We start from the raw sequence: 12,500 nt of genomic DNA, 5'->3' as shown, positions 1-12,500 counted from the left end.
CAGTAATGTGTATGTGTGTGTCTGTGTGTGTGTGTGTATGTGTGTTTGATAGACTGTGCTAGAGCTTAAGCGATTTATTTAAAGATTTTTTCATATTTTCTTAGTCATTTACGATAATGGAATAGCAGATGGCGATGGGTGATAGAAATAGTGTTGCAACCGATGAAGCTGGCACAACCTTATTGTCTAATTTAAACTCCAGGTTATTCTCTTGGTTTTCAAATAGTTGCTGTATTTTACGTTGATTTTTACCTTGTATCTGGCCATTGGTAAAGCTTCCGTAGCCAATCATCTCTTTTTTGCACGTGGGCGTCTCTATAAGATCGTTGTGATGTCACTTTATACGTTTTCTGATTTTATTGTTCTGTTTAGTAATATTCTGTAATGGCTTCTTGTAAATGTATGATTAGACGATGACGACGACGATGACGACGACGAGGACGACGACATGCCGTTGTTCTGTGTCCCACGTAACAGTATGAGCCATGAAGACTAGATTATCTAAACTGAAATTTCTATATTACCTTGGTTGTCTGAAATCCGTCGTTCTGTGGATGTTTTGTGTTTATGAGGAGGTTATGAATTCTAATGGTTTTGTGATGTATGTATGTATGTATGTATGTATATATATATGTATGAGTGTGTGTATGTGTGTGTGCGTAATTATATATAATAAATATATATACGCATATATATATATACACACATTCATGCACACACATATGTAATTTTTAGGACTAACAGGTCGTAACCAAAATACCGCAGGCAAGAACAACATGCCAAGCACAACTCAGTGTACCAGCCATGACGAAGGGAAATAGCCCTGAAACTCGAGTCGCCTTTATATATTTATATTTATATATTTATATATTTGATCCTTTATATTGAACACTCAATATTTCATCTACATTCAATACTTTCTTTCATGGTGCCATCCATTTTTATTTTATTTTATTTTATATTATATATTGTATATTATATTATATATTGTATATCCCATATTCTATACCCCACATTGGTTCTGCAGGAATATAAATAAAACATAAAAAACAGACAGTGTTGGAATTCTTTTAAACTAAATAATATATTCCTCTATACACAATCATACAAAAAAACCCACCTTTTTTGTATTTATTTTTACTCGCATATATATATATATATATATATATATATATATATATATATATATATATATACAGGCATACATGCATACATGCATACATGCATGTATACGCGCACACACACACACACACATACATATGTATACATGCATACATGGCGCACACGTGGCTGTGTGGTAAGAAGCTTGCTTCCAGTTGAAGACTTCGGTCGTGTTTTTTCTGTGCGCTGTAAGTTATTGTTTTTCTTGTTGGAATTCTGTTAATTGTTGTAAATTGTTGTTAAAGACTGTTATTGTTGAACTGTTGCCTGTTTGCAGGTTTCGTTGAACTGTTAATTCCTGGTATATCGGGTAATAAAAAATTTCTGTGGCCATTTGGTATTTATTCAGAGGATTATTAGATTGGATTTACACATTGTTACTATTTGGCCTTTGTAGGTATTGCTGAGTTGCGCCCCGCCCCCATCGGGGGTGGGATTCGAACTGTTGTTCCTCTTGCAAGGAATTTATTTTTTGAACTGTGGAAAAAAAAAGGGAAACCTACAATTTTCTTTTGAGAAAAAATACTGTATGCGCCCGTCCTCCTAACGGGGTGGGATTTAAGTCTATATCTGAGTCTAAAAAGGAAAAATATTGTGAACTGTGTAGGGAAACCTACAATTTTTGTGTTTCTTGCTGAAATGTCGGTGGAGATAATTAGAGAAAAATGCTCTCTAGAAGAGAGCGAGGCTTTGGAGGCTAACCAGCCGCTCCCCAATGTTACCAAAGGCTTCGCGGCAGTCGCCGCTGTACAAATTGAAAATCTGGAGATCCCATGAGATGTTCAAAAGAATGTCGGAAGAGGAGGACGATGTTAAAATATCACCTCTCACCGACGCGACAGTGAAAACCAAAGAAAGAACCATTGTTTTTAAAACGTTTTGCCCAGAGGAAAAAAGATGGTATATATGGCCCAGAACAAAATTGAAAAATGTCTTGCTCCTATTTGGAATGACATCATTTATGTTACAAGATGGAGGAAATTTGGCACAGTAGAAGCCAGGTTCAGGACGGTAGAGAAGGCTCGCGAGCACTCTCTCAGCCCGTTAAAAACGAAGGAAGTGGTTCTTCTGCCGACCGAAATGGGGCGGCGCACGTCTCGTGTCAAGGTTACAGAAGTAACGCCGGAAATTGATGCCGTGTGGATGATGGCCGCCCTGTTATTTAACAGAAAAGACAAAGTACAAATCCTGCAAGTGACACGCTCTGCCTCCCAAAAAAACTGGCTCGGACAGAGTATCGCGGCTATCATCCAAGCGGCACCGGAAGACTTGGAAAGAATTCCCGACAGAATGCTCGTAGGTGAGGACGTGGTCCTGAAAATTCAAGTGGAAGGGAAAAACTCGAGGTGTTTTAAATGTGGCTTAAAGGGGCACGTAAGGGCCGATTGTGACTCGAGAAAAAAGGAAGAAAATCCAAAGGCCCAGATATCTGTGGATACATCAGCACTAACCCTAACCCAAACCCAAAAAACTACCCCCAAATCCACACACACACACACACACACCCACACACCAGCCTCTACACTAGCAAAGAAACCCACTCCCTCAACTGCGGTGCCCACAAAGTCCTCAAGCAAGTGCTCCAAAAGCCCCAACCCACGCATACACCAGTCTTCTACTATAGCCGCTTATCGACCAAAGCCTTGTGAGTGGATCTGGTAGAGGGAAAACTGAAAACTGAAAAATGCCCGTCGTATATATATATATATATATATATATATATATATATATATATATATATATATATATATGTATTACTGAAACAAATAAAGGAATAAAAAAGAATGTATATATGTAGGTTTATATTTTGTGTGTGAGGATTTGTACCCCCACCATCGGTTGACAGCCGATGTTGGTGTGTTTACGTCACCGTAACTTAGCGGTTCTGCAAAAAAGAATGACAGACTAAGTCCTGGGTTCGATTTCTCCGACTGAAGGCGGTACTCCAGCATGGCCGTAGTCAGTTGAATAGTAGAATACATATATACATATATACATACACACACTCTCACACACACACACACACACACACACACACACACACACACACACACACACACACACACACACACACACACACACACACACACACACACACATATTTATAGGGAAAGTAAGAACAAAAAAAAAGCGAAAATGCACATCGGATATAAAAAACATAAAGGCTTTTTAAATGAAAAGTAGCGATAAATAAATGCAATTAGATTAACTGAGATAGAATTAAGAGGAATTAAAGTCATTATTTTGAATTGTTAAAGAGATTCAAAGTCAAACCGGTGTCGTCATTGCTGTTTACTGGCTTTGAATCAAAGGGTTTGTTTTTTTTTATATTCAACGTGTATTTTCGCTTTTTTTCTTCTTACTTTCCCCATATCTTTTCCACGTGTAATTTCTATTTACTTTTTGAAACATATTTCTATTATATATATGTATATATATATATATATATATATATATATATATATATATATATATATATATATATATATATATATATATGTTGAACCATTAAGCCCTACACATTTTCCCCCTCTTAATCATTTCTGTCGAAGAGCGTAGGCTCGAAATGTAAAAGACTTCTCCATTCTTCCTGAGCGTTAAACTAATACATCTGCTTGTTGTTCTTCCACCTGTCTTCGTCTTTTGCTTTCTGTAAACTTGAACTATATACATACATACATACATACATACATACATACATACATACATACATACATACATATACACACATTTATATATATATATATATATATGTATATATATATATATATATATATATATATATGTATATATATTTATATATATATATATATATATATATATATATATATATATATATATATATATATATATATATATATACAGATTTATATATATATATATATATATATATGTATATATATTTATATATATATATATATATATATATATATATATATATACAGATTTATATATATATATATATATATATATATATATATATATATATATATATATGTATATATATATATATATATATATATATATATATATATATATATATATATATATATATATATATCGTGATACATGTTATATTGTGTTTCATGAGTAATTTCTTTTATCAATGCAGATATTCACTCTATAACTAGGAGGATTTTCGCATCTATGTGATTAGTCTGTTTTTCAGTGTGTTGTAGCTGTTAGATTTCTGTGAGATAAATTTAGTTTTGCAGTAATTTACGGTTTATTTAGAACATTATAACTTATCACAATGCAATACACGAAATAAACAAGATAAAAGCTGCTGTTGATATCGCAACATACGTACAGTAGAATCCTAAAAAAAAAGCAAGGAAGCAAAGTAACAACAACTAAGAGATTAAGCGTGCGATCTTAATATCAAAATACAAAGAGCTAGCATGCAAGTGCAATAACTGTCGAATAATCTATGAAAATATGCTGGAGCTAACTGTTAAACAACTTGACATCCGGCAATGATGATTTTATCAATAACAATATCATTTCCAACATCCTTGGCACTGTCAACAAAAATGCGATAATAAGAGCGTCACTATCAACCTCTCTTCATGTAAAAGGTGAAACGGAGAAGAGTTAGAAACGTGAATGGATCTAAGAATGTTGTTCTAAGCTTGGCATGGGCAACATTATTCGAGAAGCAGGCTGCATAACACAGCTTTGGTCGGCCCGTGCCTATAGTAGAAGACACTTGCCCAAGATGCCACGCAATGGGACTGTACCCAGAACCATGTGGTTCGGAAGCAAGCTTTTTACCACACAATCACGCCTGTGCCTACATGTAGTTATTGATAGTATTGATTTCACTGGAACATCAAGTTCGCTATTAACTGTGGATTCATCTAGGGGAAAACCTGAAGTCCCTATGAAAGAAATCTCACTGTATTCTTTGTACAGAGTATCATCACCACCATTTATTGTTTTCATGTTTTTGAACCTGCGGTTTATTAATTTTTTTTGTTCCCTGGATGGTAAAATATAATGTCATTTAAGTTTTGGAATTCATACACCCGACTTATTTCCCGCCCCAAAATTTGAGTTCCTCTATCGATTAGTAATTATTATAGGGCACAAGGCCTGACATTTCGTAGGAAGGAACTAGTTGATCACATCGCCCCCAGAATTTCATTGGTACTTAATTTATCGACACCGAAGGGAGGAAAGGCAAACTCGACCGCGGCGGAATTTGAACTCAGAACGTAGCGACAGGCGAAATAATGCTAAGCATTTCGTCCAGCATGCTAACGACTCTGCCAGCTAGCCGCCTTCTATCGATTAGTAATTAATATTAACGACACATTATAAGATTGTTTCTAGCAGATTTTGTAGTCCTTGTCACAAAATGCATTGCACTAATTTCATTAGTTTCCTTTACGTTCTTATTTGAAATCCAATCGAGTTCAGTTTAGATTTTCATTCTGCCGGAGCAGGATCGGTTGAGTGAGTATACTCGGGTGTATATAATCAATAATACATCATTTCTTTAAAATTCTAGTATTGAGCCTAACAATAATATAAATATTAATAAGGAAGAAATATAGATTCAAGGTAAATGAATATCACAAACGATAGAGTGCTGCACCTAAATGCGTTTCATTATCCTATTACTTACCTCACCTGGTTAAATCTATCTATCTATCTATCTATCTATCTATCTATCTATCTATCTATCTATCTATCTATCTATCTATCCATCTATCTATCTATCTATCTATCTACCTCTGTGAAGGGTAGTCCTTGACTTTTTCTATTCCAAAGGGATTTTCATCTCCATAGTTAAATGCCATTATTTACAGCATTTATATTTATATGTGTATACGCATTGTCATACAAATTTAATACATATAATTTATGTACATTAACTTATATATGTATGTATGTATGTATGTATGTATGTATGTATGTATGTATGCATGTATGCATGTAGGTATGTATGCATGCATGCATGTATGTGTGTGTATATATATATATATATATATATATATATATATGTATGTATGTATATGTAAGCATTGAGGATTGAGCATTGAGAATATTTTAATATACATCTGCCTGACTAATATGGAAATATTTTATATCGGTAAATGAAGACATACTGAACAAATTTAGGCTGTCAGCAAAGAACGCCTTTAAAACTGTCTCAGTGAAGTTCGCCATTTTGGAGCTGTAAAGAGATGTGACCTGGAGGTTAGCAAGGAAACAAGACATTGCAAAGAATTCATGGCTGCAATAAGTTCTGCAAATAATGGTACTGCTGACATTCGTTGATATTTATCGGTTACGGTTCATTAGAAGAGCCGTACAGTAGATGACTGCGGAAGTTGTTAAAAAGTTTTACACTGTAAACCCTTACGTTTCACGCATTCCTTTTCAATATGGGATATAAAAGATTTAGTAGAGTCGTCCTGAATTATAATCTAGAATGTTCGACAGAGAAGGCTAAGGAAACGTGACTGAAAGGTGAAAGGAACGGGAGGGGAGGAGAGGAGAAGGAAGGTGTGCGATGAGATTTGTGTTCATTATACCGCTTTTCTGAATTTAGTTATGTGTATGCTTGTCTATGAATGTGCATATGTGTTTTTGAGTAAAGACATAGTATGCGTGAGTGCTTGTTGTAGGGTGCATTTAGTCACTCTGAGCGTCATTTAAGACATCAATATGATAGATTCCTTAAAGATTCGCTTCAGCTGACACGTAACATCAAATTTGGTTATCTATCTATCTATCTATCTATCTATCTATCTATCTATCTGCCTGTGTGTCTTTCTGATAACTGCTTGTCTCTCTGTCACCTACCTACCTACAATGCAATCACTGCATTGCCATTGTCCAGCATTACTACTACTACTACTACTACTACTACTACTACTACTACTACTACTACTACACACCCATGAAAACCACCATAACTACCACAACTCACCACTAACATTTCACCACCACCACCACCACCACCACCACCACCACCACCAATATAGCATGCGTCATCAGACTATCATATACCGCAATTTTTGGCATTTCACAACATCGTCGAAACACTGAGACCTGCATCCCTTAATATTGATTTAATATTGATTTCATATTTTGGCACAAGGCCAGAAATTTCAGGATAGGCGTAAGTCGATTAGATTGACCCTAGTTTTCAACTGGTACTTATTTTATCAACCCAAAAGGATGAAAGGCAAAGTTGACCCTGGTAGCATTTGAACTCGGAACACAAAGACAGACGAAATGTTGCTAAGCATTTTGCCTGTGTGCTAATGAGATGTTTTTAAAAAACCTTGCACATGCAAGTGCTGCCAGTCAAAAGCTGCGCATACCGGAAGCCAGCAAGTGTATGGGATCATAAGGAGAGACTTCGCGCCGTTTCGGAGCCTGTTTCTGACGGCATCATTGCGCAGCGGCCCACCCCTCACTGAATTGAGGCCCCGATTGCTAGATTACCTGGTTATCAAATAAAGCTCAATATATATATATATATATATATATATATATATATATATATATATATATATGTAGATATATATATATATGTAGATATATGTAGATATATGAATTTGTGTGTCTGTGTTTGTCCCCGCCACCATCGCTTGAAAAACCGATCTTGGTGTGTTTATGTCCCCGTAACTTAGCAATTCAGCAAAAAAAAAAACAAAAAAAACAAAAAAGAAAAACCGATAGAATAAGTACTAGGCTTACAAAGAATAAGTCCTGGAGTCGATTTGTTCGATTAAAGGCGGTGCTCCAGTATGGTCGCAGTCAAATGACTGAACAAGTAAAAAAAACATTAACATTAACATTAACATAACCAAATACATCAATGATTATCGGAATAAATATAAAACATGTAGGTTCAGGCGTAGCTGTGTGGTAAGAAGTTTGCTTCCAAGCCACATGGCTCCGGGTTCAGTCCCACTGTATTGTGCCTTGGGCAAGTGCCTTCTCCTATAGCATCTTCACGACCAAGGCAATGTGAATAGATTTGGTAGACGGAAACTGAAAGAAGCCTGTCGTATATGTATGTATGTATGTATGTATGTATGTATGTATGTACGTGTATATATATATATATGTGTGTGTGTATGTGGGTGTGTGTGTGTGTGTGTGTGTGTGTGTGTGTGTTTGTGCATTTGTGTCTCTGATTGCTCTCCACCATTGCTTGACAACCAGTGTTGGTGTGTTTACATCACCGTAACCTAGCAGTTCGGCAAAATTAACCGATGGAATAAGTACAAGGCTTTACAAAAATAATAAGGTCTGGGGTCGATTAGTTCGACTAAAACAACTTCAAAGCAGTGTCCCAGCATGGCCGCACTCAAATGACTGAAAAAATTAAAACATAAAAGATTAAAGGTAGAGAAGCCGTAGCTTTTGAAGCAGTCAACCATAACAATTTTCTTTTTCTCCTACATTTAATGTAATGTTCATATCCTCTGCACAACTCTTATCTACAACAGTTAACACTTTTGTCTTCACTGTTAATCAGCTATATCGGGACTATTGTCTTTATAATTAATGGAAATTTTGATGCTTCACCAATATATATTATGCTGGAACATATGAATATACCTAACATCGTATGTATGAATGTATGTATGTATGTATGTATGTATGTATGTATGTATGTATGTATGTATGTATGTATGTCGTTGTTCAGTTTTATTTCAAGGTTTCAGGGTATTTTCGTATGATATTATTGAGTTTATTTGAAGATTTATTGCCAATAGAGAAAGAACCGGTTTCTAACCTAGATCCAAGGCTCCTTCATTGGAATTTCAACATCAACAACAGAGTATATTTGTTTGTATGAATGTCTGTGTGTATGTATGTATGTATGTATGTATGTATGTATGTATGCATGTATGCATGTATGTATGTATGTGCAGATTTATATGCTTTATGTACGTATTCCCATGCATGTAGTTGCATATCTAGACATTTTCATAAATATTTAAATGATAAACTTTAGGAAAGTTTTAGGGATTTTTACAGTTCCAGTGATGGAATTAGTTCTTTCCTTTCTGGTTTTGAGAAACTTAATTTCTGAAGATTGGTATTTAGGCAGTGTGTTACACATCCCAGGGCCTCAGTAATTACAGGTATAACCATGAACTGGATAGAGTAACTGCAAAACTTGTAATCTGGACAGAGTAACTAAATGTATGTATGTATGTATGTATGTATGTATGTATGTATGTATGCATGCATGCATGTATGTATGTATGTATGTATGTATGCATGTATGCATGTATGCATGTATGTATGTATGTATGTACGTCTATGTATGCGTGTAAATTTGTATATTTTGTTTTATGTATGTATTCTCATGCATATAGTTGCATATCTAGACATATTCATATATATATTTAAATGATAAACTTCTGGAATGTTTTACAGATTTTTACAGTTCCAGTGATCGATTGGATTTGTAGTCTTCGAATTAGCTTTCTCCTTTCTGGTTTTGAGAAGCCTAATTTTTCAAGATTGGTTTGTATGTATGTATGTATGTATGTATGTATGTACACATACACGCAGTCTCCTCCCTGTCCCGCAGAGGATTTTTGGGGATTATTTAGACTCTTCGCAAATTTCAAGCCAGTCGCGAAGTGCGTGTACTGCTGATATTTAAGACAAGACAAAAAAGCATCGGTATTGCTCAAAATGTAGTCGTCGCCTTGATGTGTGTGCGTATGCATGCATATATGTGTGTGTATGTACCAATGAATGTGTACGTAATCATGTAAGCAAATACCTATGTATGTGTGGATGCTTGTATGTTACTGCATGTATAAATCTGTGTTTAACGTATATATGTTTATATACACATATATTCGTATTTTCTACTCGTGTGTTTATGTATTTATTACATGCTTCAGGGATGTTCTACATATACTCTCAGTTACATTAATGTCGTCTAATAGTTATTTCCTAATTAGCCGAGTGTTTACTGATTTTGCAAAGCAGTTTTTTTCTATTGGGGCTAAGACTGTTCCTAACCTATCCAATAATCAAAAAAACATCTAAAGCTAAAGTCAGGGCTATGCTATATATAGATTTCTCATTACCTGGGCATAGTTATTTTTTCATTAATCTTTAACATTGTTAATTAACATCTGCCGTGTAAACTTATTCATCCTACTCTGCATACTTTCATTACATTTCCAAGATCCTTACACCTGGTCTGTTACATCTAAATTTTACTGAGGCTCTCATAGAAAATTTCCGGTAGTATTCTTTGATATTATAAATGAGCATGCACTCCACATAACTAAAAGTTTAATATTTTTATCTTCAAAACTATCCATTCTATGGATAGCATTTTGGCACAGCTGCTTATGTGGACAGCATATTTGGTGTTGAATCCACTGGTACTGCATCAGTTGTCACATCTAAATATTTAACCTGCAATTCTATCTCATTTATGCATCAGATTTTCCCTTGTTAGCTCCTGTTACTTTATTTCAATGACTATATCCTTTACAGTGAGAGCTACTACACCAATTGCTGAATCAAGAAATGTATGTATGTATGTATGTATGTATGTATGTATGTATGTATGTATGTATGTATGTATGTATGTATGCATGTATGCATGTATATAACTATGCTCTAGTTTATTTTTCAAATTTCTCACCAACAGAGGAAGAGTTGGTTGCTTATATAGAAATAAGATATTTTAATTGGAATTTAGCCATCTTCTACATAGCTATGGATTCATGTATGTATGTATGTATGTATGTATGTATGTATGTATGTATGTATGTATGTATGTGTGTATGTATGTATGTATGTATGTATGTATGTATGTATGTGTGTATGTATGTATGTATGTATGTAAGGATGGATGGAGAAATGGATGGAAGGGATATATGTATGTATGTATGTATTTATATTTATATGTATGTACACGTATGTATGGTTTTCCTTGCGATCTAAGTTCTTTGTAGAATTTAAACCGGTATCTAACAACGTGGCAAAACGTTTTGTCATGTATGTACGATGCATGTATGCATGTATGCAAATTATTATATGTACGTATGTATGTATGTATGTATGTATGTATGTATGTATGTATGTATGTATGTATGTATGTACAATGCATGTATGTGTGCATGCAAGTACGTCTGTCTATATATGTACGTATGTATCTATGTCTCTCTGTGTCTCCCTGTGTCGAGTAATATGTCTATTCGCTCTCAAATCTCTATATGTCTATACATATGCATATACACATACTACAAGCTAAACTTTTGCAAAGTTTATACATTTCACAGTTCCATTACTGCCTTGTAATTGAAATTTCCTAATTAGCTGTGTCCTTCTTGGTTTGGAAGCTCAGCTTTTCAAGATTGGTGCTGAGGGAGTTAGTTACATAACCAAGTATTCCAGTAATTACAGATGTACAGCGAAATTGTTGTTTCTGCAGATTTCGCATTAATTTGGCATAGATGTCACCTGTTAATTTTAACATTATGGTGAGATGGTCGGATATGATTTGCGGAGATTTGGTTGCTATTTCGAACCGTTCTGGCAACAAGATAGATGGATTCCTTGTTCACTCGCTAGGAGTATTGGTTAAAGCATGACGCAGTTTGCTACGTGGAAGCGTTGTTGTTAATCCTGGGTCAACCCTGAATTCAGTAGAGTAATGTTCAAGCAGATTCCGGCACTGATCAACCTGTTTTCTTTTTTTTTTTTTGAGACAAAACCTGCCAAGGTTTCGTAATCCAATCTAGTCATCCTTTCATAAAGGAACGTGACTGAAGGAGATTGGACGGCTATTTCTGGCAAGTAGAGCCTCTTCTTTAGCTCGTACATTGAAGCATATTACAGAACAGTTCATTAGTGCTTCGCGTTCTTTCGTGTACGAACTACAGAATTGTATAAAGTATGTACAGTGTGATGTAAATTTGTATAGTGAATGCAATGCCGTTTATTGTGACATTATGCGCCACTTATTAACAGCGTAAAGTATTCAGATCTTTAAGAATAAACTGAATAGCAGCCATCCGGTTCAACGCCACAACGTGGAATTCGAGTGTCTTATAATATACCTGGTCTTTACCCACAGGCGTGGCTGTATGGTAAGAAGATTACTTCCCAACCACAAGGTTTCGGGTTCAGTCTCACAGCGTGGCACCTTGGGCAAATGTCTTCTAAAGCCTGAGGTTGACTAAAGCCTTATGAGTGGATTTGATGGGCGAAAACTGAAAGAAGTCCTTTTCTATCTATCTATTTTGTCATTCTGTAAGTGTGTGTATGTATATATCAATGTACGTATGTGTTTGTGTTTGTCTCGACCACCGATTGATAAGTGGTGC

The sequence above is a fragment of the Octopus bimaculoides genome, chromosome 7 (assembly GCF_046866305.1).
Source record: "Octopus bimaculoides isolate indiv1 chromosome 7, ASM4686630v1, whole genome shotgun sequence".
In the NCBI taxonomy this organism is placed as follows: domain Eukaryota; kingdom Metazoa; phylum Mollusca; class Cephalopoda; order Octopoda; family Octopodidae; genus Octopus; species Octopus bimaculoides.
Note: the sequence above shows the minus strand (reverse complement) of the source record.